Source organism: Lissotriton vulgaris, chromosome 9, assembly GCF_964263255.1.
Source record: "Lissotriton vulgaris chromosome 9, aLisVul1.2, whole genome shotgun sequence".
Lineage (NCBI taxonomy): Eukaryota > Metazoa > Chordata > Amphibia > Caudata > Salamandridae > Lissotriton > Lissotriton vulgaris.
In genome coordinates, this window is record NC_141697.1 from 456744229 (window position 1) to 456770260 (window position 26032).

Here is a 26032-nt window from a genome sequence, read left to right on the forward strand (position 1 = left end):
CCTCAGGATGCAACCTTGCCCAGAGGTCTGTTAGTGAGTTATGGTGCGCCATATAAACTATCGCGCGGCATGTCTTTTTTTTTTTACGACCAGTATATACCTGCCCAACCTCAGTCCCCAAACCAGAAGGCCCGTTGATATTAAAGTTCCCTCAGCAGATGATAGGTTCAGACCATAGGGCTAATTCTAAATCCAAGAACTCGAAAATATCTGGGTCGTCTTCCGTTGAGCCATATACTGATGCTATGGTAAATGTCTCGCCCCTAGTAGTCACTTCTAAAAGAACCCATCTCCCCCATTGATCCTCCTTCTTTCTATTACCTATTATATCCCTTCCTTTAGCTCATATGGCCACACCCCGGGCCTTTGAGCCTTGCCTCGTATTTGTTAGCAGCGAAAACCGCAACTGTTCCAAGAGATATCCTTTCGTCCCTTCTATATGTGTCTCCTGTAAACAGACAAAATCTAACCGCATTGACCTCAGAAGCGCAGCCACACGCTGCCTTTTTGTGCAGTCATTGAGCCCACAAACGTTAGTTGAGGCAATCTGCAGACTCATTAAAACACATCATAGAGCTGTCCTGCCTTACCTACCAATACAGTAAAAAGACTTAAAAAGTGTGCTAAGCTGTGCTGTATGTGCTGTATGTGCCCCCCCTGCCCTCACTCCCCACCCAGGGTCCCTCCCCCCCAGAGCTCCCCTCCCCCATACAGGCAAATAGGTCAATCATGACCTATGAGTAGACGCTTAGATTGTAGCTGTCGCATCCTCCTCCCTCCCATATGTCAGCAAAGAAAACCTCCTTGTGCGGGACCACTATTCATTACATCCCTTCTTATTCTACACCTTTATTATAGCTTAATGTAAACTTCCTCCCTACTTCTTCCTGGATAGGTATACCCAACATTGCCTAATCTAGAACACCTCATCCACCCTTCTGCCCCTTTATTTCCTCCATATATTCTTGTGCTTTTACTTCTGAAAAAAACATTTTAATCTGCCCCCTTGTGATCACCTTCAGTCTAGCGGGGTAAAGTAGGTATGCCTCTGAGCCGAGAGCTTGAAAAGGAGCTATTAGTTGTCTCAGCCTCCACCTTCTCTCGACAGTGGCATGGCAGAAGTCGGGTCTGGCAAAGAATGTGACGTTGTTGAATGATCGCTTAGACTCTGGCTTCACTTTAGCAATAATTTCTTGCCCACAAAAATCAGTATTGCCCTGGGCCTGCCCTCTTGCCCCTTCCTTAGTGTTAAAGGAAACCGATGCGCTCTCTGTATTTCATTCTACCACTGCAAAGAAGGCGACTCGGAGAAGGCACCTTTTAGTAAATTACAACAAATAGCCTCACATCCTATCCTTCAGTCCCCTCCGCCACGCCCAGCAGTCTTGTGTTGTTCCGCCGCTGCCAATTTTCAAAGTCCTCGAGCTTCCACTGAACGTCCTTGGACATCTTTTGTTGTGCTTGTTTAAAAGTCTTGAAACTGCCCAGATCATCCTCCAGCTTCCCAGTCCTTTCTTCCACGTGGGCCACTCTATCCACCACCTCTTCGTACATTTTATTCATTTTTCTCAGTGAACTTTGCATCTTTTTTGTTTCCTGTCTAGCCCTAAGGCTCTCAATGTTCGCTTCACTCTGCATCTGTTTTAAAGTGTTAAACATTAATTCCAATGAAGCAGGCTGAGGCTGTGGGGGGTATATGAGGCCTGATCCCCTCCTTGGCTAAGTGGATTGCCCCCATCCTCATAGATTTGCGAAGTGGCGGAGTAATCCCAAGTCAATTTTTTAGTGGGTCCGAAGGGCTACCAGGTGGATTAGATTTTATTTTGGACCTGCGTTTCTTCTGCGTATTTTTCTGTGCAGTAGAACTGCTCACAGAATCCATATCTACATCTGAACTCCCTTCACTAGACATAACCGATTCTGTGTCCTCATTCAAAGAGAAGAAATGGTCCCCCTCAGGTGAGCCAGCCCCTCCTCTCTCCCGGAACAGTAGCTTCTGAGTGTCATTGGCGTTATCCTGATATGCCAAGAGAGGGTCACTCGCCCAGGTAGTCACAGTTATGCATGGTCCGTGTAAATTAGCTCCTTCGCCTTGAGACTCTGGCTCAACATTACTGCCTATGCCGGTATGGCAGGAGCTCCATTCAACTCCATATGCTCCATATGCTCCTTCTGGCTGCCTCCGTCCTTTCCCATGGTAGAGCGTTAGGTTCCTGCATTCCTGCTCATCTGCTTGCATCCGGCAGGAGTTTGTGCCTCAATCTCCATACATTGCTTCGAACCGGGGTTTCAGCGCCAAGAGGACGGCGCAGCGGCCGCTTTCTTCTTTCTCTGCGTCGGCGTCTACGATCTCCGGACCTCTGGTGGCAAAAGCTTCAGTCACGGTGGGTTGGCGCATTGTAGGTTCTTTGTTTTTACTGTTCTCCTTTGGGGGTTTCTGTATTTCCGTACCCCCACATTGATCCCCCGGCTTCTTTGTCTGCGCCTTCCGTAGCGTACTAGCGGAGCGCTGCCCCGAGCTCATGGCTAATATATTCTTGCCTTCATCTCTCTCCCTGAGACTCCCCGGCTCCTTTTGCTCCTTGAACTGCTTCGCGGCGCGTGGAGGCATTCCGTACACCACTCTAAAAAGCTGTTCGGCAATCCTTAAGAGCCCAAATTTAATGTTTGTCAAGAAAATCGCTGTCGGATGTCTTATTGGTCGCGGGCCTCCTGGATCTTTTGAGCCAGCAGCAGTTAGATGTCCCAGGTCAGCAAAGGTCCACCACATCGCTGCCAAACCATCATCCTATATTGGAGAGGGAGGTGGAAGAGTTGCGACTTATCACCACGATCTGTCAGCAGCCATCTGGCCCCATCTCGTGCTTCATAACTCAGAACTTTATCTGCTAAGACTTTCTTGCTGCTGGTGTAATTACCTGCATTAGTACAGAAGCAGTTTTACCTGCACTACACACAGTCTCGCACCATGGCACAGAGGTGATGGTGCTGTGTCCAACATACTATTTGTGATGAAAGCAATTCCTCCCAGAACAAATTCATACATAGAAACAACAACAAAAGAATCGGACGTACTGGATTTGTGCTGGCTACTGTGGAACATATGAAATGCGATTATTTCGTGTAAATCAATAGTCCCAACTTGTTTGCATCTGCTTCCACTAGGCATTAGGTTTTGAAGCAAAGTTCAGTCAGGTTTACTTTATAGGTGGGGCTTTGCTTCAAATTCTCTGGCTGTTTGCAGTGATCCTCTCCCAAAAACGCCTCTTTGACACAAAACGGCTAAAAGTGAATTTGGTGCTCTCAAAAGGCCACCTTACGAGGAAAAAACATATTTTACACTTGAAAATTACTCCCTCTAGCCGCTTTGTACTGATTTGTATTGCTTTGCTATGCACCAGCATATGGACAAATCAATAGGTAATCCGGGCCTAGGGATGTACTTCAACATATTTATATCTACAAGAGGCTTACTAAATCAATTTCATGGCAGTTGCTATTTTGAAGAATGTGTTCTAACATTTTTGCAACGTGTCATGCCGTAGGACTATAGATTTCTAGAAAGTCGTAGTTTGAAAAGGTGTTACAATGAGTAGTTTTGTCTTTTTAATACTAGATACTTCACGTACTAACAGAAGACTTGCAGTATCCCCTAGTCATTCATTAAGTGAGACATAAAGCAGCCTGCAAAGCATACAGAGAAGATTAGAAAGCAGATACTGATATCTGCAGTGAGTGTTTTTTCACGTAAACCATTTAGAAAGTGAGGGGCATATTTACAAGGAAGGTGAGGGGCATATTTACTGAGGCAAATTTTGCAGTGCCACACTCTGCCATTTCCAAAACGCAGGGATGCGGCGTATTTACAACAATATGGTGCACCCCTATATTTTCCCTTGCGCTAAAAATAGCTGCCTAGCGCCAACACAGACACCCATGCACCATAGTTCAAGGGTGCCTAAGTGACAGGGAATGATTGTTTATGTGCAGGAAGGTCTCTCTTCATGCACATAAACAATCAATAATGAAAATCTGCTACTTCTATGTGTGCTGCATTTTGCAGCACACGTAGAAGTAGCAAATCACCATTATTTCGTGATTGTTAATGTGCAGGGAGGGGCACCATCCTGCAGATAAAGAATCATTAACAGCATTTTGCTCTTTCTATGTGTGGTGCAGAATGCACGTTGCTGACTGAGTGGATGTATAGATGGCTGCATAAGTGTGTGAGTGGGTGTGTGAGTGGCTGTATTGGTGATTAAGTGGCTGTATAGGTGAAAATGAATGTATGGGTGAGTAGTTGTTTAAGTGTGTGTATCGGTACGTGAGTGAGTGTCAGTGGCTATATTGGAGAGTGACAGTGTATATGAGAGCCTGTAAGGGTGAGTGAGTGGCTGTTTGAGTGGTTGTATGCATGTGTGAATGGGTATGTAAGTGGTTCTGTGGGTATCTGTGCGAGTGTGAGTGGCTGTATGGATGAGTAATTTGCTTTGTGAGCGGCTGGATTGATAAGTGAATGGGTGTGTGGGTACATAAGTGGGTTAAAGTAGCCGTATCAGTGAGTGAGTGGCTGTGTGACTGGCTGTATGACTGAATGAGTGGGTGTATGAGTGGCTCTATGGATGAATGACTGGGTGTGTGAGTGATTCTATGAGTGTATAACTAAGTCTGTGTGTGTGTGTAAATGGGTATATGAGAGGCTGTATGGGGTTATGAGTGGGTATGTGAGTGCTCTGTGGCTGATATAATCAGTGATATCATTTGAGATATCATTAGTGATGTCAATGACCATGTCATGACCTATGTAATATGTGACATCATAAGCAGTGCATTGCAGGGGTGTAAGTTATAGTTAACTCAGGTAACTATAACTGCTGAATTTCTATGGTATTATACGAGTGAGATGTGAGCCTAGCTATCATATCCCTTTAAACTTTGTTTGTTTCAGTGACTTTCTAGGGTTTTTTTTAAATTCTGTTTCCTAACTACGACATCTCTGCAACCTTTGTTTTTTTCATTGAACTTGTACGTTACATTTTTTTAATATTCTAACTATGGCTATGTGGGTCTGTTAGTGGCTTTGTGAGTGTCTGAGTGGGTGTCTAAGTGTGCATGTGGGGGTCCCAGATGCTGTGTCACTGACTGACCCATAATGGTACAGCAGCTGCCCCTTTATTGAAGGAGAGTGCACAGTTTTGCATTAAATAGCTACCCTAGTAGAGTACATTCTATTGCTTAATTACCAAGCAGTACCTCCTCGAGGACATACGCAGTATGTATTCTACTCTATACGTATGTAATGCAACATGAGGAAATATCACCAGTGATGCAATGTGATTATTCCTCCTGCATCTGTGTCCAGAATTTTGGGATAAAATAAATGTTCTTATAGAAAAGACAACAAGTCTATAAAGAGGTGAATCTGCATCTAATGAAGATCCTGCCTCTTAACTATATAAAGTAAGTGTATGTTTGTTTGGTGGAGATGTCCTCATATTGTTCAGCATTGCAACGCATCTCCAAAATCAATGGAAAAAGTGTTGGGGGGTCCTTTTTGTAATATACCAATCTTCCTGACAAAATGCAGGTAGACTTTTGCACACTACTAAGTTGAAAAGGTCACAACTAAATGGGAGAATCGCGAAGTGTTTTACAGATTTACATACTCCTACTAATTTACAATGAGAATCATGGATTCTGCTTTGACCAGGAGAAGGGTATAGAACAGGGGGGTTTACCCAAACATAGTCACTGGGACCTGGGTTCAATAGGTACTGAGAGGGAGGGGTCCCAGTGTGAGTATGAGTTAATGTAGAAGGATCAAAACAAATAATTAACAACACATTGGATGAGTCCGCATTGTTTTATTCACAATGGGACTGGGTATATTGAATATACACAAGAACAAATCAATAAGTACAATTGGTTGTACAGTGCCCCAGGGAAGGATAGGGAGAGGTGGTGGTAGGTGATCAGGTGAGGATAAGGTAGTGGAGAGGAATAAGTGACAGTAAAATCAATGGATCAAAGACACTGTATTTATAAATCATATACAGTATGGTGGACCGTTGGTTCATGACAATTAAGTTAGGGGATCTTACTACACATAGAACAGTGAATGGAACAACTGGTGGCGTGAAGTTGATAGACAAATGGGCGGTTGTCGACGTTTCGACCCTCTGAATAATGCAGGGATTAGTTGAGCCCTTGCTGTGGGGTCTTCATCAGGACGGAAAAGGGGGGCAGGCAACCTATTTAGGTATATAAAATACAGAATTAAATTTCAAAGTAGTGGGACATACCTCATGATAACTATACCAATTTGCGCACACTTGCTAAAGCAGATTGGATGGAGTCATTCTCGGGATATCAACAAACTAGTACTTAATGCCCTGATCATGAACTTAAATAATTAAATGGGTTCAGGGAGGAGTGAATCTAATATGAAGGAGTCAAAATCACAGTGGTTGTAACAAGCGTAAAGAGCCGAAAACCGGCCCGGAGGTTAGCATCGTCTTTCTCGGTAGCAAGATAATGCGAGGAGGAATACCTTATTACGCAGTGTAGGAGAGCGTGGTCTCAAGCCACCAATCGGTTAGGTCCTGTCATGCAGGTAGTGTCTAAAATAGAACACGTAGATCGAGGCTATAGTTAATCACAATGAAATATGATTAAAATTAAAACAATCACGGTAGGAATGATTTGTAAACTAACTTACCATGCGGTAATTATTAAGATTGTAACTGAGTTGAGGCGAGGGGTTAGTAAGATAATTGTGGTTCCTGTGGGCAAAAGAGGAACAGTCACTCTCTATTCATACACTACTAGGTGAAAAAGGTAGCGGACCGAGGGACTGACGGCTTACCCAGGATTGGAAAGACGCGTCAGGGACCGGCTGTGAATCAGGAATCCGGAAGTTCTGAAAGGGAGATTAATTGGGTATTAATGTCACAGATATCCGTGACGGGATAGTCACCTTAAAGTGTAAAGGTGCCACGGGATCGTTGACTTACTTGCAAAATGCCGACTGAATCGAACAACGGACGCCGCTCGCTCTCGCAATGGCGAACCGCTGTTCCTGTTTGTCATATCGCCATAGTGATCGTACCACGTGGTGTATGATCGGTTTATGGAGGTAGAAAAAAGACTGCGCATTCAAGCGGTCAGACGGGGAAGATATTAAAAAATAAGGATTGTATGCAAATAAAGGTGACGTTTGGGAAATCCATCACATCGGGCCACAAAATAAATTGTCATCCTAAAGATACGAGTAATTGTAAAATGTTGGGAGACAATAAATGTTGAACGCACCGCGAAAGAGCCAATGTTGCTTGTATACAAATGATGGGGATACCGTCATTTACACAATGGCACAAGTTAATAAACAGTTATGGAATGTTACCATACATAATTACTGACCATTACTACTGTAACATGCAAGGTCAAAGCAAACAATTAATTTCTACTTATGTAGGTGGTGTACCTTCAACATTGGGGTAAAGACCATTCCAGATAAACAGAGACATGGACAGTTTCGATATTATATTGTCACATTTACTGTGGCGCACCTCTCACATGAGGATGTAGGCCAGCTCAATTCAAGATGTTATTCGAACATAGTGTGAGTAAAGTTTGGCATGTGTAAATGTAGGGGGAGACCTACATTTATGGTAACGTTGCCAGTTGCGAAAAAGAGCTGTCATGCTCATTCAGACCAGTATCAATTGAGTCAAAGAAGTACATCCACTTTAGTTCACGTGTATTTAGGATACCTGTGATGTTACCACCCCGTGGACCTAGGGTGGCTTTCTCTATTACCACCCATTTGAGGCTGCCCGGGGAATGTCCTGTACCCTTAAAATGGTCTACTAAGGGAGCCCCCTGTACATTGCATCTAATCCTACTCATGTGCTGTAGATCCCAAGCTTTCACTTTCTGCTGTGTTTGTCCAATGTAGATTTTATCGCAAGGGCAGATTATTGCGTAGATTACATAAGCCGAATTGCAATTGCTATGTGTCTTAAGCCTGATTCTATGTTGAGAATATTGAAATTCCTTAGTCTGGATGGTAGTGTCACAGGCTTTGCAGTGTCCACATCTGGAGTGTCCGACCACAGGGGGTAGATCCCATAATGAAGTGATAGTGGGCTCTTCAGGTGTTGGAAGTAGTGACCGTACTACAAAGTTCTTGATACTTTTGGCTTTCTTGAAAGCATGTAGGGGAATTTCAGATTGGTCGATGTCATCCCGGGTAAGCCGTCAGTTCCTCGGTCCGCTACCTTTTTCACCTAGTAGTGTATGAATAGAGAGTGACTGTTCCTCTTTTGCCCACAGGAACCACAATTATCTTACTAACCCCTCGCCTCAACTCAGTTACAATCTTGATGATTACCGCATGGTAAGTTAGTTTACAAATCATTCCTACCGTGATTGTTTTAATTTTAATCATATTTCATTGTGATTAACTATAGCCTCGATCTACGTGTTCTATTTTAGACACTACCTGCATGACAGGACCTAACCGATTGGTGGCTTGAGACCACGCTCTCCTACACTGCATAATAAGGTATTCCTCCTCGCATTATCTTGCTACCGAGAAAGCCGATGCTAACCTCCGGGACGGTTTTCGGCTCTTTACGCTCGTTACAACCACTGTGATTTTGACTCCTTCATATTACATTCACTCCTCCCTGAACCCATTTAATTATTTAAGTTCATGATCAGGGCATTAAGTACTAGTTTGTTGATATCCCGAGAATTACTCCATCCAATCTGCTTTAGCAAGTGTGCGCAAATTGGTATAGTTATCATGAGGTATGTCCCACTACTTTGAAATTTAATTCTGTATTTTATATACCTAAATAGGTTGCCTGCCCCCCTTTTCCGTCCTGATGAAGACCCCACAGCAAGGGCTCAACTAATCCCTGCATTATTCAGAGGGTCGAAACGTCGACAACCGCCCATTTGTCTATCAACTTCACGCCACCAATTGTTTCATTCACTGTTCTATGTGAAGTATGATCCCCTAACTTAATTGTCATGAACCAACGGTCCACCATACTGTATATGATTTATAAATACAGCGTCTTTGATCCATTGATTTTACTGTCACTTATTCCTCTCCACTTCCTTATCCTCACCTGATCACCTACCACCACCTCTCCCTATCCGTCCCTGGGGCACTGTACAACCAATTGTACTTATTGATTTGTTCTTGTGTATATTCAATATACCCAGTCCCATTGTGAATAAAACAATGCGGACTCATCCAATGTGTTGTTAATTATTTGTTTTGATTCTTGACCAGGAGAATGCATGAAATCACTCACTCATTACAGTCCCTTCAGGTTGCACTCTAATAGATCCCGATGCATTGTTGTCCCGACAGATTTTAGATTGTTTTTGAATCTGGAATTTCCAAGCAGACACACACTTCGCTTTCTCCAAGCCGCGAACTTACAATAATTTGTCCTTTATAGATGTATATCTTCAACTGGGCACCTGCTTTGTTTACATTTTGAAGTGCTTCTTGTTGAGGGTTATTTTCTGTGAAATCTGCATCAGGCTTATAACGGAAGCTCACCTTCCACAAAATGTATTACCAATATGTGGATTTCCAACTAGTTCGTTACTAACTGGCAGGTCGTTGGTTGAGTGTACAGTGTTTGCTACCCATTATCTTTGCATAAGCTGGAAAGACTATTGCTTGTGTGGTTGTGAGGTGTGTACAGCAATCAATTTGTATTTCAAAACATTTGGGAGTCATGCAACCATTGCACTGGGGTCCTGATTCAGCGTGGTTTTGACAGAACTGAAACAGATATGTAAACACTTTAAAGGTTTTGGTTAAGGTAAGTGGAATACTAATGCAGTAATAAAAGTAGTATAATTTCAAAGGGAAAACATTTTGAAGGTTGTTTTAATACTTTTTAGGAAGTTGGGATTCCTCCACGCACCATGCCGGCACGTACTTCCAGATCCACGCTGGGTATGCGAATCTGGCATCATTTTTGTAGTAGTAAAATACTTATATAGACACCTATAAAGTTTTCTTTTAATTAAGAGGTTTAGTAATACAACACTGAAACTAGTATAACTATAGTGCAAATACATTTTAAGGTTCATTTTAATGTATTTTGCGCATTCACAATAGTGGTGCTATGTGAGCACAAAGGCGTCGCCCACCCCATGTGACTCAGAAACAATTGGATTTAATTGGTTAAACAGCATTGCATAAATAAAGAGGAACCCCACCCATTTCTTTTATCTTTTTCAGACTTCTTGCATTTCTCAATTTTTGGGGGGAGGGGGTTTGGGGGGAACAATTGGCGTCTGCTCAACCACCACCACTTGGTAAGAATGGCAGAAGTTCTTCCCATGACGATGAGCCCAAACCTCCCAAAAACAAAGCAAAACCTGGGAATTCTTCAGCATCCCTACTCGAGAAAGAAAAAGTGAAGTGAATGCCAGAAAGGTGACTTGCACACTGTGCAACATTATCCTGTCCTGTGGGTCTGACTGGAAATATTCTTGTGGAACCACAAGTATGATGAAACCTCTGAGGGCTATTCTTTCTACTAAGGGGTAAGCAGCACTCATGGAGCAATAGAAGCAAGCCAACCCACAATCTTCTTTGGACAGTTCTGAGCCAAGCACTTAATCTGGTTTGACTATAACCACTTTTCCTCCAACCCGGGTCCCTGAATTTACTGCTGATGGACAATTCTGTTTAAAATGTTGTACCATACTTACTATGTAAGAACAGTCAACCCCTGTGCTTGTATCTTCCAGAAACACTCAAAATGTTTTTTTTATCGAAAACATTAATACAAGTGTTGTGCTATAAGTTCCAAAGCATTCAATTTTTTTTTTAAATAATAGAAAGAAAAATACACAAAGATTCAAAAAGTTTTAAAAAATGGTTCTCGTTAGCACCACCTATTCTGGTTTCCGACATAATAATTACATGTTATAGGTATGTCTGTGATAGTATAAATATGTCTTCTTTTCTCTGTTGGTGTGTGTGTGTTTGGGTATAGATGATTGTTTGGTTATGTGAGTAACTGTGTGGGTGAATGAAAGTCTGTGTGAGTGGCTGTATGTATGACTGAGTTTTTCAGTGAGTGACTGTATGGGTGTGTGACAGGCTGTTTAAGTGGCTATATGGGTAAGTGACTGTGTGACTGGCTATATGTGTGAGTGAGAGAGAATGCATGAGTGCCTGAATGGGTGAGTGGGTATTGAGTGGCTGTATGGGTGTATGAGTGGGTGTTTCATTGGTTCTCTGAGTGATTGACAGGGGTCATGAGTGAATGTATGGATGAGTGAATGTTGCATGAGTGACTATATGGGTAAGTGACGGTGCATGAGTAGCTGCATGACTGAGTGAGTGTGTGAGTAACTGATTACTGTATGGGGAGTGAGAAGGTGTTTGAGTGCCTTTATAGGTAAGTAACTGGATGCATGAGTGGCTGTAAGGGTGAGTGAGTGGGTGTGTGAGTGGCTGCATGGGTGAGTAAAAGGCTGCATTATTGGCTATATAGGTGAGTGAGAGGATGCATGAGTGCCTGTATGGGTGAGTGAGTGGTCTGTGAGTGATTGTGTGAGTGAATGATGGGGTGTAGGAATGAGTGTCTGTATGAGTGAATGGTGCATGAGTGCCTATATGGGTGAATGGCAGGGTACATGAGTGACTGTATGAGTGAGTGGGTGAGTATGTAAGCAACGTAATAAATACGTGAGAGGCTGGGTGGGGGTGAGCTAATGGGGATTTGGGGAAGGTTATTATGTTTCAGATTGGACTGCTTTATTACAGACTCATCGAAAATGTATATAAGCACAATGTCTATAAATACAGGAATAATTGTACATTCAAGTGTTGCTGAAATATAACAAGCATAATGAAAAATATGCATGGCAATGAACATACTATTAGAAGATGAACTGTGTATGATGTGATGACTTCTGAAATGTAATACAATGTCATAATAGTTTGTATTGCTTACATTAAGAAACTCAAACTTGTTTAAAAAAAATAAGTGATAGGCTGGGTGACTGGCTGCGTGGGTGAGTGAGTGGCTGCATGAGTGCCCCTATGGGTGAGTAAGTGGGTGCATCAGTGGTGCATGGGTAACTGAGTGAGTGTGTGAGCAACTGAATGAGTGAGTGAAAGGGGGCATGAACTACTATATGGGTGAGTGAGTGCGAAGGTGCATAAGAGGCTGTACAGGTAAGTAACTGGATGCATGAGTGGCTGTAAGGTTGTGTGAGTGGATATATGAGTGACTACATGGATGACTGAGTGACTATGTAAGTGGATGTATAGGGTAGTGAGTAGGTGTCAGATTAGCGAGTCAAAGGGTTCAAGAATGACTGCATGGGTGAGTGACTGGGTGTGTGAGTTGGTGTATGGGTGAGTATGTGAGTGGTTGAGTGGATGAATGAGTGATTCTGTCAGTGACTATAAAGGTGAATGAGTGCATGTCTTCATATCTGTATGAAAAGGTTAGTGGTCGCCTGAGTATCTGATTGGTTAACTGAGTGGGTGTGTGAGTACCTGTATGCATGTCTGAGAGGGTATATGAGTGGCTGGATGGGTAAGTGAGTGATGGTATGACTCGCTATAGGAGTAAGAGGGTGAATGAGTGCCTGTGTGGGTGAGGGAGTGGCTCTTAAATGTCTGTATGAGTGAGTGACTAGGTATGTGAGTAGTTGTAAGAATGAGTGGCAGGGTGCATGAGTGGAACATGAATATGTGAGTGAGTGTGTAACTGAATGAGTGACTGAAATGGTGTATGAATTACTGTATGAGTGGGTATGTAGGTGCATTACTGGTGAGTACATGATCCATGAGTGGCTTTATGGATGTGTGAGTAGGTGTGTGAATAGCTGCATGGGTGAGTGAGTTGCTGTGTAAGTGGCTGTATGAATGAGTAAAAGTGTTATTGAATGACTGCAAGGCTGAGTGACTGGTTGTATTACTGGGTGTATGGATGAGTACATGATTAAATGAGTGAATATCATTAGTGATTCTGTCAGTGACTGTATAGGTGAATGAGTGTATGTCTTAGTGTCTGTATGAGTAAGTTAGTGGCCTTCTGAGTATCTGATTGGTTAACTGAGTGTGTGTGTGTGTGTGTGTGTGTGTGTGTGTGTGTGTGCCTGTATGCATGTCTGAGAGGATATATGAGCAGCTGGTTGGGTGAGTGAGTGGCTGTGTGACTGGTTATAGAGTATGTGATAGGATGCATGAGTGCGTATATGGGTGAGAGAGTAGCTGTTAAGTTTCTTTATGAGTGAGTGACTGGGTGGGTATGTGAATAGTTGTAAGAGTGAGTGACAGGATACATGAATGGTACATGGTAAGTGAGTAAGTGTGTAAATTAATGAGTATCTGAAAGGATACATGAATTACTGTATGAGTGAGTAAGAAGGTGCATAAGAAGCTACACAGGTGAGTAAATGATGCACAAGTGGCTGTATGGATGTGTACGTGGGTGCGTGGATAGCTTCATGAGTGAGTGAATTGCTGTGCAAGTGGCTATATGAGTGAGTGAAACGGTTCTTGAATGGCTGCACAGTTGAGTGACAGGGTGTATGGGTGAGTGCGTGAGTGAACAAGTGGTTGGGTGGATACATGAGTAGTTCTGTCAGTGACTGTATATGTGAATGAGCGTATGAGTAAGTTAGTGTCTGTCTGAGTATGTTTATGGGCAACTGAGAGGGTGTGTGTGTGGCTGTATGCATGTCTGAGAGGGTATATGAGTGGCTTTATGGGTGAGTGAGAGGCTGTGTGACTGGCTATATGAGTGAGTGAGGGGGTAAATGATTGCCTGTATGGGTGAATGAGTGGCTGTTAAGTGGCTGTATAAGTCAGTGACTGGGTGAGGAAGTGGTCATATTGGTGAGTGAGTGGATTTGTGAGTAGCTGTATGGGTAAGTGAATAGATATGTGAATACACGAATGAGTAAGTTAGGATCACATGCCAGAGCTCATGATAGCAGCAATCAACTGCATGGCAGTTTTCTAGTATCCCTACCTAGTAAAAGAAACTTGTGTGATGGGATATCAACTGGTCTTTATGCATGAAGACCCTCTGCATGTCTGTGTCAAAAAAATATGGATGTGACACTACATGTATACTCATACACCTAAATACTTACCACTGCAATACCTGTTGTAAAAGAAAAAGAATAGAAATAAAGGATAATATTTGATTTACAAAATTCAAGAAATATAACAGTACACATTGGTCATGCTGTAACAGTATTTCACAATATAGTAAAACATTTCAATTTCCGTTTTTATTGTTCTCAGTTTTCATTGTTTTACAGCATGAATGATATACTAGAAGAAGCTTCATCCTTGAACAGTGGGGAAAAAACAATCGCATGGCTTATGCAAAAAAAACATAACTGCACAGTACATCACTGTAATAAGTTACACAATGCATTGCACTCACTACAGTTCATTAAACAGTTGTTTTGCCAACACTTACTGTACCAACATAAACAAACATACCTTAAAGTTTTTCCCTTTACCATTCTACCTTGTACACAAGTAGTAATACATATAAAGCACACTTGCATTTATGAGCTCCTTTTGAAAACATGACCTCTGGTAGGCCAAATGATGTTGAAAACACTGATCCATGTAGATGAAACACAATACTTCTTTCACAGAAATACTATATAAAAGTTTCGTTTAAGGAACAAAAGGTGTCAATTTTGTTGTTTTAAAAGGTAGTTTTGGTGTCAATTGAAGGTAGCTGTGATTCTTTTGTGTCCATCCTGTTGCAATCTTTAATTATAGAATATTGTATCCACATACTATATTAAATCCTTTGTGGAATAAAAAAGAAATCCTGAATTATGGGGAACGTTTTGAAGACATCACACCTGATAGGCTGAATGATGTCTAAAACATTGATGATCCATGTACAAGAAACACTGCATATTCCTCTTTCCCCAAAATAGTCCTTAAAACTTTGGTTGAAGAAACAAGAGGTAAGAATTTGATAGTTTGGAGGGCGTATTTGTTTAAATTTAAGGTTGCTATTATTGCATTCTGCCCATCCACTTTCACTCTTTAAAATAGACAGTGTAGTGCTGAGATGTTATGTTAACTCCTTCATGAAAGATAATAGCTATAGTAGTATAAGTTTTTCCAGAAATGTATATTTGGCAGCTTTAAATTTTGTAATTTCGGTTTCCAGTTTAGATTCATCCGCTCTACATCGCAGTAACATTAATATAAGGTATTTTGCAGTTCTTTGTAGATACTATGTAGACATTTCTTCTGATCTACAATTTGAGCAAGACATATTTTGGTTTGTCAGGTTAATAAATCTGTCGCAAGGCACAATTTGCAATCTGGTAGTGATAAGTACCGAATTTGCTCTGAATTTATTTGAGTGGTGGATGTAAATGAGCAATCTTCACAGTCATGGTTCCATTTGTAACTCAGTCCAAATAAGTCATAAATATGTACTTCTTCTTCTTCTAGTACTCTAAGAATGACCATTATAAATTATTGTGTGTCTTGTTGAGTGTTGTTAGTAAATACAAATGATCCCCTACATGCATCTAAAAGGTCTTGAATGTATTACATATCTGTCACTGAGTAAATGTTGGAGCACATGATATAGTGCAGCACACAATCTCTTATCTGGTTTTTCTTCAATTTTCTTCAAGATCTGGTAAATGAAACAGTACATTGAGAACAACATTTGCATAGCAATTTACACAAACTATTTTCCAAAAGGTATTCTACAATATCTCCCTCATTTTCCAGTTTTTTCTTCTTAACACATTCCAGCTTGTGCTGCTTTGCTTTCTTTTCTTGATCATCTGCTGTCTCTTTTGTAAGCTTCCATTTTGGACAGATTACCCGTTTCTCATAAATAGGTTACTGACCTAATTGAGGAGCGTATAGACTTCTTAAACTATCATACAATCTTGCACAGCTTGCATCAGTACTAACTTTCTTATCATCAAATTCAACTAAAAACAAATCGTACAATTTTCTAACTCATCATAATCCTACATAACACATACCTTCTTTAAATACTGTACTTCCTATATTAATAAAAGCTGTGTCTACACTTAAACCTTGAGATTTATGGATAGTTACAGCATATGCTAGAGACACTGGAAACTTTTGTTGTCGCACATATATGTCCTTCACAAGCAAAAAACTTGCAATACCTCAACCAATCTGCCTCACACCATCAATCTGATCAAATTTTATAGCTAAGTACTCAACCTTATCCCTATTTGGAAAATTAATTAAATCACTACATTTGCCCATAGCACTATTTACTAACCCTTAATCCAGATTTAAATTACGTTCCAAATTAATCAACACTTTTTGCACATGTGTAAACACTGTTCTAATCCTACAGCCCTTAACACAGATTTCTCCAAATAATCCACTTTAGCTTGTAATTTCTCAGTAAATGGTATTGTTACTCCCTTGTGTTCCATTTTATCGATAGCTGTAATTTCCAAAATATCTTCTTTCTCCTGCTTCAGTACTTGTTTGTTAAAGTAGGAGCACTCTTGAGAGTAGGCATTAAACAGATTTTGGATTTGTCTTTTTCAACTAAATTGTACAGTAGTTGTGCTGCTGTGTTGTAAGATGAAAATAATTTCTTAGTAAGTTGACTTTTCAAACCATGTTTTCCCTCCTTTGTCAGAACTCCCACTCTAATGTCCTTAAGAATATGTCCATATTTCACAGCAGATACTTGACGCATATTCTTCACTAGTTCCTTGTATTCAAAGTTTAACCAAATATTTACATTGCCAATACTTCCCAAAGAATTTCTTTTTCATTATGAAGAAGTGTCTTGAAAACAGGCTGTCCTTTCATGGAGGTGAGTTGAAGTAGGTCACTGAAGTCAAATAAATGATTTCCTCAGAATAGCAAATCATAATGTGTTTTTTAAATCTGTGGCATTCTTAAGTGTATGAAAGCAAGCATTAAGATTGAAACCATGCTCATCTCATTGATTATTAAAAGCTTCAGTTTCTTCCCTACTCTTGACACCTCATGACAAGCGGCACCATATAACTTTTGGTGTTTCAGTTTATTGTCCTGTTCAACAGGTAGCATAAGCAGTCGGTGTAAAGTAATTCCATTAATGTATGCAGCTAATCCAGTTGGTGCTTTTACTACAAATGATAAATTTGAACCTGTCTTCTTCTGCATATAAGCAGTGAGAACTCAAATTAGAAAGCTTTCCCAGTGGCAGCTGACCACCGGTGTATAGTAGAATTGACTTAAATGAAGAACATTCACATTTGGTCGTCTCGCGCAGAAATCCATTCTCTGTTTTATCTTTTACTTTGATCAAAATTTCTCTCTGATCCTCATTCAGTTGTGCTACTAAGGGGTCGATTCCGATTCGGGAAACAAATCCGTACGACGATTCAAATTTGTAACCGTTTCCGTACGAATCGTACAAATCCATCCGAATTGCATAGTACGATCCGTAGTTAAAAAATACGTCCAAATCGTTGCGAACCGTACGAAAAGCACGGGAAAGTCTGTACGATGCGGACCCTGAAAGTGAACCGTACGAATCGTAAACATGCCGTACGATCCGACAAGTACGATCTGGACCGGGGAATGAGTACGCGATTCGTACGGTAAACGTTTCGTATGAGCAATTCGTACAGAGAGCCACACATTCACATAGGGTACGGTTCGTACACCCAATGATCGTAGGTGTACGGTTCGTACACCTACGATCATGGGGTACAGTTCATACACCCTATGATCGTAGGTGTACGAACCATACCCCTACAAGCATGGGGTGTACGAACCATACCCGAAGGGGTTTACGAACCATACCCCATGATCGTAGGTGTACGAACCCTACCCCTACGATCATGGGGTGTACGAACCGTACCCCATAATCGTAGGTGTACGAATCGTACCCCTAAGATCATGGGGTGTACGAACCGTACCGGGGGTCCGTTTTGCATGCATTGCGAGTCGAATACTGCTTTTCCGGACGTTTTGAGCTCTTGTAAAAAAACAGTCGTACTGAGTGTTGACTGGACGAATCGTACTTGCTGGGTCGGAAAAAAATGCTTCGATCCGTACCAACATCATGTAATGCGCATTCGGAATGCGATTCGTAAGGATTATTGAGTCGTACGGGCTTTGGTACGATTTGGACAGAGAACTGCTTTGGTATGCATCGTACTACATTGTACGCATGGGGACGTTTGAGGATACGATTCGTACGGGAAAAATGCTCGGTACGGGATTATCCTGAATCGGAATCGGTCCCTAAATGTTCGAAATCAACACTTTCATCTCTTGCTTATTGCATTGCAGTCTCCACTTCTCTCATGGCTATGGTTGCTTGATTTTGAATAGTTGGTTGTCCAAGTCGATATTGTCTTATTAGTGCAGAACTTTAGCTGCTTTGTGAACACTGCTTAGTTGCTTCAGCAGCAGTGGTTTCTTACTGTTCAATCTCATCTTTCAACATTTACAAATAGTTTAGAAAGACTGGACACTAAATGATGCATTTTGCAGCATTGAAAGAGTATTTGCAGCAGTCATAGTCTCCAAGTAGTTCTGATTCAGCACACCAAAGCTTGAACAGTTGCAGAAGTGCCAAATAGAAAAACTCTCTTCTGTCTGCAGTTTGGCAACTTAGTTTTTTGTGGTTAATTAGATTTCCCTTGCTATGTCTCACCAAACGGCCATCACATCCAACTAGCGCATATTTTCCTTTTCTATGTTTTCTCTCACATTTCTTTTGTATTTACAATGTTGAAGTAGTCCATAAAGGCACATGGCTTCTAGATGTGGGCTCCTTTTTGGATAGTAGGTATCCAACATATTTGTCCTCACAATGTCTGTACTTTCTGGATCAAACTCCACTAGATACTGAATTTCTAGGAAATACTTTAACACTCTATTCCATGTACTTGCTAGGCCTAGACTTACCCAAACAATTCCCCTTGACTGTGAGAACAAACTGGCTGAGCTTCACCGATCACAGCACTTATAGGAGCCCATCTCGTCATGGGAAAGCATTTTCAAGCTAAATCTGTATAATTTCTTAGATAGACTTTTTTCTGCAAATATCTCCTCCTACATCTCCTTCATCTCTGAATTTTGTAATGTATGAAGTCATGTACCAAGCAACAGTGAAGGAGTTGTCTGCAACCAATTGTAGATCTATATTTGCATTACACATCTTCAAAATCACAATACAGACTCATTACTGTCTGTTCCAAACTTTGGTGCATCTTTAATCTATAACAGCATGTGACTGTGAGAAGCAACTTTTGCTTGTTATTCCTTGCACCAAAAATAAACCAGCAAGTTTACCAAGAGGAAGCTTAGTTTTTTTGAAGGTGAAAAACATCATGGCTTGATACCTGTGGTTAAAATATCAGCAAACAGTTGCAGGATCCAAGGAGCAAAGTTCTCCTGATGTCTTCATTTTGATGTCCTTTATGTTTGAGTTTGCTTCTTGCAAAAATTCAAACACATTATCCTAGGCATATTCAGCACAATTGAGTGTCAGAAAACCAAGTAGGTATACATAGATTTCTCAACATAAACTGCAGTTCTCCATGACGGCAATACAAATAATCGTTGGTGCCATGTTGGGACACCATCAAATGAATCAAGTTGTACTCCAAGTTTTCGTCCTTTGCATGAGCTTTGTCAATAAATTCCTTAACAGACAGATTTTAAAGATTAACACCTGTTTTCAGTATAGGTTTAACAGCATATGTAAGTCCAGGCAAGTCACACTCAAATAAAAGTTGGAATATGTAGGGACTATACTGCCAAAATCTGGGATTCTCTGAGTATAATCTGGTTGACCGCTCTCTAGCTGCTGTTATATATGTATAGGGCAGTTATCAAACCAGCCACCTTCTCCAGTGGGAAACAGCTGTGGAAAAGAGAAAGCATCTAAACTTTTCTCCCACACACTCATGGAACCTCCTTTTGCTTGCTTCATTTGAAAGATATCAATAGCATCACTGATTATGTATTTAGAATGCAGAGGATGAATGCTTTTGTGTTCATAAATCTCTTCTGATCTGGATCAAACCAGTTTTTCAATCTGCCACTTGATGGTGATGTTTCATCCTCTAAATATATCATATCTTGAACAAACATTTTGTAATAAACATTATTGTGTATCAGGTATAAGTTTTTTATTTACTTTGCTAACATCCACTAACTCTTGCTAGATAGTTTTACTCTTTGTAGGCACACCATTTGCTAGAATCACAACTGGTTCATGAGCCTGTCTGTGTAAACCAACAGTTTCCATATTCTATTTAAAATCTAAAAGTAAGTAGACAACTCTTCCTTTGAGGTCTTTCTGAAGGTCAGTTGGTGGCAGCTTCCCTGTCTTAGGCTCCATACGAACTACAGACTGAAATGAGAATGGATTCATAAAGATTTTGTAGCTCTTGTGGAAAAGAAACTAATTCTAACGTATTATGTACTGTTCTAGCTGGCATCTTGTTTTCCTCTAATTTATTGTAACAGTACTTACATATAATTTGCCGTGTAGACACATCGAACTGTTCCTCTGCAAATTAATAAATAGCAGATTCTTGCCACTTATATTCTCCACCTTAGTTTTTGAGAATACAATTGCATTGCAAGTTTGGCTTTTGTAGTGAGTGCATCGACAACAAATATAAACTCAGTTTGGTTTCTCAGAAGAAACTGTATTACATTTCCTAATCTCTTCTGTATAATTATTAACACTAATACTTATCTCTACACTTGTACATACCAACTCCTCATTCTCCCTACACTCTTGTTCAGGACCAAAGGAACGGAATTGAATATCTTCACAACATTTTTCTACCTATGCTACTGTACCATGTAAAAGAGTTCTGCTCATTTCCCCTAAACACAGGGCAGGGGTTTTGACATAGTAAAGCTTCCTAACTAAATTTCACATTTTAGAGTGGTGTACTTCTAACATTCTAAAGTGATAAAAGGTGCGTTGGCATACTTTCTTTGATAGACATGTCAGTGAATGTCCCAGCAAATTCGAAACTTCCTTATTTTTCATAGATATAATTCTTGCAAAACCTGTATTTTCAGTTTCAGACATCTGCATGGAAACATATGTAGGAAAGTTCTCAATATATCAATTGATTCCTGCAGAACACTGCAAATACTGCTACTGATACAAATACTGATACAGGGGCCTGTCTACGTCTTCCTTGTACCTCTTCAGCTACCACTTCTTCAACATTCCTAGGTACCATCTCCTCTTTTGGAATCAGCGTTCCATCCTTCACCTCATAACATCGACCAGTAGTTTCAACTTCATACACTAATGTGTTCTCTAGAAAGCAGCTGTGTTCATTAAAGAAAGACTCAATACTGGAAGTAGGTTTCCTTTCACCACTGAAAAGGAGGGAGGGGGGTACAACAAAGACAAAGGAACGTCTCCCCAATGTCCGGCTGGGTAGGTGACGGCCGAGGGGGGATCCACAGCCCGTCTCCTCTACAGCTAACAGGTAGCTCCACCGGGCATTGGTCAAATAGCAGGGTCTCCACGGTCGAGGGAAAGTTCAAAGTGAATATGTCCTGGAGGGAGAGCAGGATCCAGGTCAGGTGAGGGATGTGGTTAAGATCAGGTTGATGACCAGTTCTATTGTCCGGGAGTAGTAGAGCATCATGGAGAGACCAGCTGAGGCAGCCAACTTGAGGTCAGGCAGGGGGGTTGTGGCTTTGGTGTTAAGTTCAGTCTTGAAGTCTGCCAGGTACGCTAACAGGTCTTCCTTGATCAGCGCCATTACAGATTCAACACTCTCCTGGCCGCCCACCTGTTTTTTCTCCGCTGGTGTGAAGTAGTTTGACACCTTGGTTACAACTATTTTAGGAGGCATAGATGCGATCACTGCCCACCGCCAGGGAGTCCTGGGCCGATCAGATCTCCGGGGATCCCTCTCCGTGTTGTGGGGATCAGTCGCGCTTGTAGAGAGGTTACTCTGGTGTGTGCCTAGGTCCTTCTTGGAGTCTGAAATGGTGGGCCTCCTCGAGGTAGAACTTAGTAGTGGCTCATGGTGGCCATCTTAGTACTCTCTACTACTCACTCTACACTACTCTCTCTCTACTATTCACTCTTTACTACTCACTCTCTACTACTCACTCTCTACTACTCTCTCTCTACTACTCTCTACTACTCACTCTCTACTACTCACTCTACTACTCACTCAACTACTCACTCTCTACTACTCCCTACTACTGACTCTCCACTACTCTCTCTCTACTACTCTCTACTACTCACTCAACTACTCACTCTCTACTACTCTCTACTACTCTCTTTCTGCTACTCACTCTCTACTACTCACTCTCTACTACTCTCTACTACTTACTCTCTACTACTCACTCTCAACTACTCTCTACTACTCACTCTACTACTTTCTACTACTCTCTGCTACTCACTGTCTACTAATCACTCTACTACTCTCTCTGCTACTCTCTCTACTACTCTCTACTACTCTCTACTACTCACTCTCTACTCTCTACTCTTTATTACTCACTCTTTACTCTCTACCTCTCTACCTCTCTACTACTCTCCACCGCTCTACCTCTCTACCTCTACCTCTCTACCTCTACCTCTCCACCTCTACCTCTACCCCTCTAGCCTCTCTACCTCCCTCTACCTCTCTCTACACGCACACACACACACACACATATATATATATATATATATATCTCAGAAGCCGCTTGAAGAGATCGGGTGCAGTGTGAAATCTCCAACTAGCACCGAAGAAGCAGACACGAGCCCAGAGTAAGTGCAAGCAGTAGCGTTTATTTTCTCATAAGTCCGCCATAACGCGTTTCACCACCGGAGTGGCTTGATCACATGACAACGTTCAAACAATGAATGGACCATTAAAACAGGTAGCACCCTATGCACGTGATTGTGAAGGTGATAAACATAAAGAAAAAGTGAAATGCAGCATATTTTCAAACCTTAGAAGAAAGACTGTGCTTCGTATAAGGTAAAACTATTAAAGTAACTACTTTGTTCCAACTGATATGAGGGATATTTAAGAAATAAATGCATGTGATGACCTAAGCTATAAACCATCGCAATTTACAATGAAAGAAAACTCATGGCTTAAATGCATGACTATCCGTATAAATACATACAGCATGAATACATTCACCATTGCACCCCATATGATTTCAAGAGAAAATTTGATGAAGTGCAATTAGAAATATATAAATATATCCCGGAAAAAGGTATTTTTACCTTCCTATACAAAAATAGATTTGATAAAAAAATATATATATATACACATTTCATATATTTACACACCAGTGGTTAAGGCTTTTAGGTCATAGCATAATTGTAGCATAAATGCTTGGTCTTAATATATAGAGTGCAGCAATTTATACAAAACCCTCTTGTATGTCAATTTGACCCAAGATATAAGCACAGTTGGATTTTCGTGGAAAATATTAAATAAAGTGCCATTGAGTGCCAAAAGTGAATGAAGTGAATGTGAAATTAAAAACGATCCTAATATGAGGATTATGTGAGAGTCAATAGACAGCTACCTCCCTCTACCTCTCTCTACACGCACACACACACACACATATATATATATATATGTGTGTGTGTATATATATATATATATATATATATATATATATATATATAATCTGCATATCTATATCCATACAAATATAAATGCATGCATACATATACATATATGCATACATGTGCATGTTATGTACATGAAAGTTTGAAATACACGAAAAAGCTAAGCTAAAAAGCCACCTAATTAAACACAGAATTGTTTTACCTTAAATGAGGGTGAGAACTATTGCATTTTCAATGCTTCTTTACTTTGGTTCCATCAAGAGGGCATTTAGATGTGTCACACATTTGCCATAAATTCTGAATGTTAGCACTCTAGTTGCTCATTAGATCACTGTAGTAAAGCTACTGCTCACCAGGGAAGTCTGCTGCTGATATTCAAAGTACATGTTTCTGTCTGCATGTTAGAATTTTTTATGAAATAGAAGAGGATTTGAGAAGTCAAAATGTGCCCTAATTTTTGCAGCAATAATAATACTTTCTATGGCAAAATGAAGCCCCTCATTAATGCTCACCAGGGAAGTCTGCTGCTGGTATTGAAAGTACATGTCTGCATTTCAGAATGTTTTTTAATGAAATAGAAGAGGATTTGAGAAGTCACTCAAAATGTGCCCTAATTTTTCTTTCTGCAGCACTAATCATACTTTCTATGGCAAAATGAACCCCTTCATTTTGTTCCTTTTTAAAATAAATGTTTTAAGAGATACAACTTTATTCCAATCAAGATGGCTTCAGGTGTGCTATACTTTTGTCATAAGTAAGACTGTTAGCACTCTAGTTGTTCTTTAGAACACTCTGGGAAGTGCAGTAGAACACAAAGGAATTAACTGACAGTCTCTGCCCTTGTTTGATGTACATGTTTTACTGAGAATGTCGGACTTCATTCTCACATGACTGAGAAAGATAATTTGAATTTACAGAAAATATGCTCTCAGTTTAGCTTATAGATCACCTTCCAAACCTCTGTGGGAAAAGCATTAGAAAATAGTTTTCTCTGAAACATGATTCATGATATCCCAGCAGAATGTTTTTTCACATGGTAAAATCACCTTAGAACACACCACAATTCCTAAAATGAGTGTGGTACTATTAACAAATGATTTATAATGTAACTAAAGTCCTAAAACCTTCTATTAACTGCAATGCTTTTTAATGAGGTGCTATCATGTATATTGGTCCCAAGATGGCTGCCAACACTTCTTGGATGAAGTGCTGACAGCCAATCAGATCTCACGATGAGATGTGTTGTTAGGCTCTGCCCAGATACATATGTATTTTTTCCTTTAATATCTAAAAAACTACTGAACAGATTTACACCATTTAACCAAAAGGCACGAGTGTGAATGAAGGACTACCTCTTTGCCAAATTTGGTGTAATTCCGTTCAGCAGTTCTGGCTGTAGCTGCTATGAAAGATTCCTATGGAAAACTGCATGGGGAAAACACGTTTTGGGACCCCCCTTTTTTCTCAGCCCCCGCTTGACAAATCACCCTCAGACTTTTAGGATAGGAGTGGACCGGAGCTGGCCATAAGTTTTGAAAAATTTGCGAAGATTCGTCGACCAGCGCCAAAGTTATTCCAAATAGAATGTTGCAGATTTCCTATGGAAAATAGGTCCTAAATATAACTACCTCCTGGCGACCGCCAGTAAGTAATATGTGTGTGTAGATAGATAGATAGATAGATAGATAGATAGATAGATAGATAGATAGATAGATAGATAGATAGATAGATAGATAGATAGATAGATAGATAGATAGATAGATAGATAGATCATACCCTGTCAGGCTTCACATCCCACATAAGTTATACAAAAAAAGGGAGCATGGAACTCTTGGTATTTTTGATGGAGGGCAGCTCCTATGTAGAGGACCCTAAAGTCATGCCCACACCACAAACTGCCAATTAACCCACATATTAGATTACTCATGACATCTTCTATGACATCATTGATACTATCACTTCAACATGTGCAATAAAATTACTGATTAGAAAAATGTGGGACCGGAGCAATAGTTACCTTAAGTAGGGCTGGGCGTAGTTTGCAAAGTAGCGCTACGCGAAGCTACGCAAAGTGCACTTCGCACTACGCGAGCCACGTGTAGCACTACGGGAACTGCGTAGTACCCTTTTTGCATTGTCCAAGATGCCGTTTTCAATGATTGCACAGTGCGGACAAGCATACGGCATTGTGCAATCATTGAAAACGGCATCTTGCACAGTGCGAGCTGTAGTTTTCTGCCACTCGAGTATTTACTTCAGCTGCAGCTTTCTCAACGCAGACTGGTAGTTTCTCATCGCGAGCATATGCGACCACTCGCAATGAGAAACCTGACCTCTCCGCCTTGAGAATCTCGCCGGGAGGTTTATTTTTCACGCTCGCGATCTGCAACTTGATGTTG

The 26032-nt window shown here is 40.8% G+C and overlaps 1 protein-coding gene across 2 annotated transcripts in view; it reads right to left on the reverse strand.

Annotated features, from left to right (window-relative positions):
- Positions 1 to 26032, reverse strand: part of LOC147690266 (uncharacterized) — a 52806-nt gene that overhangs the window by 18338 nt on the left and 8436 nt on the right. The gene's annotated exons all lie outside the window — the stretch shown is intronic.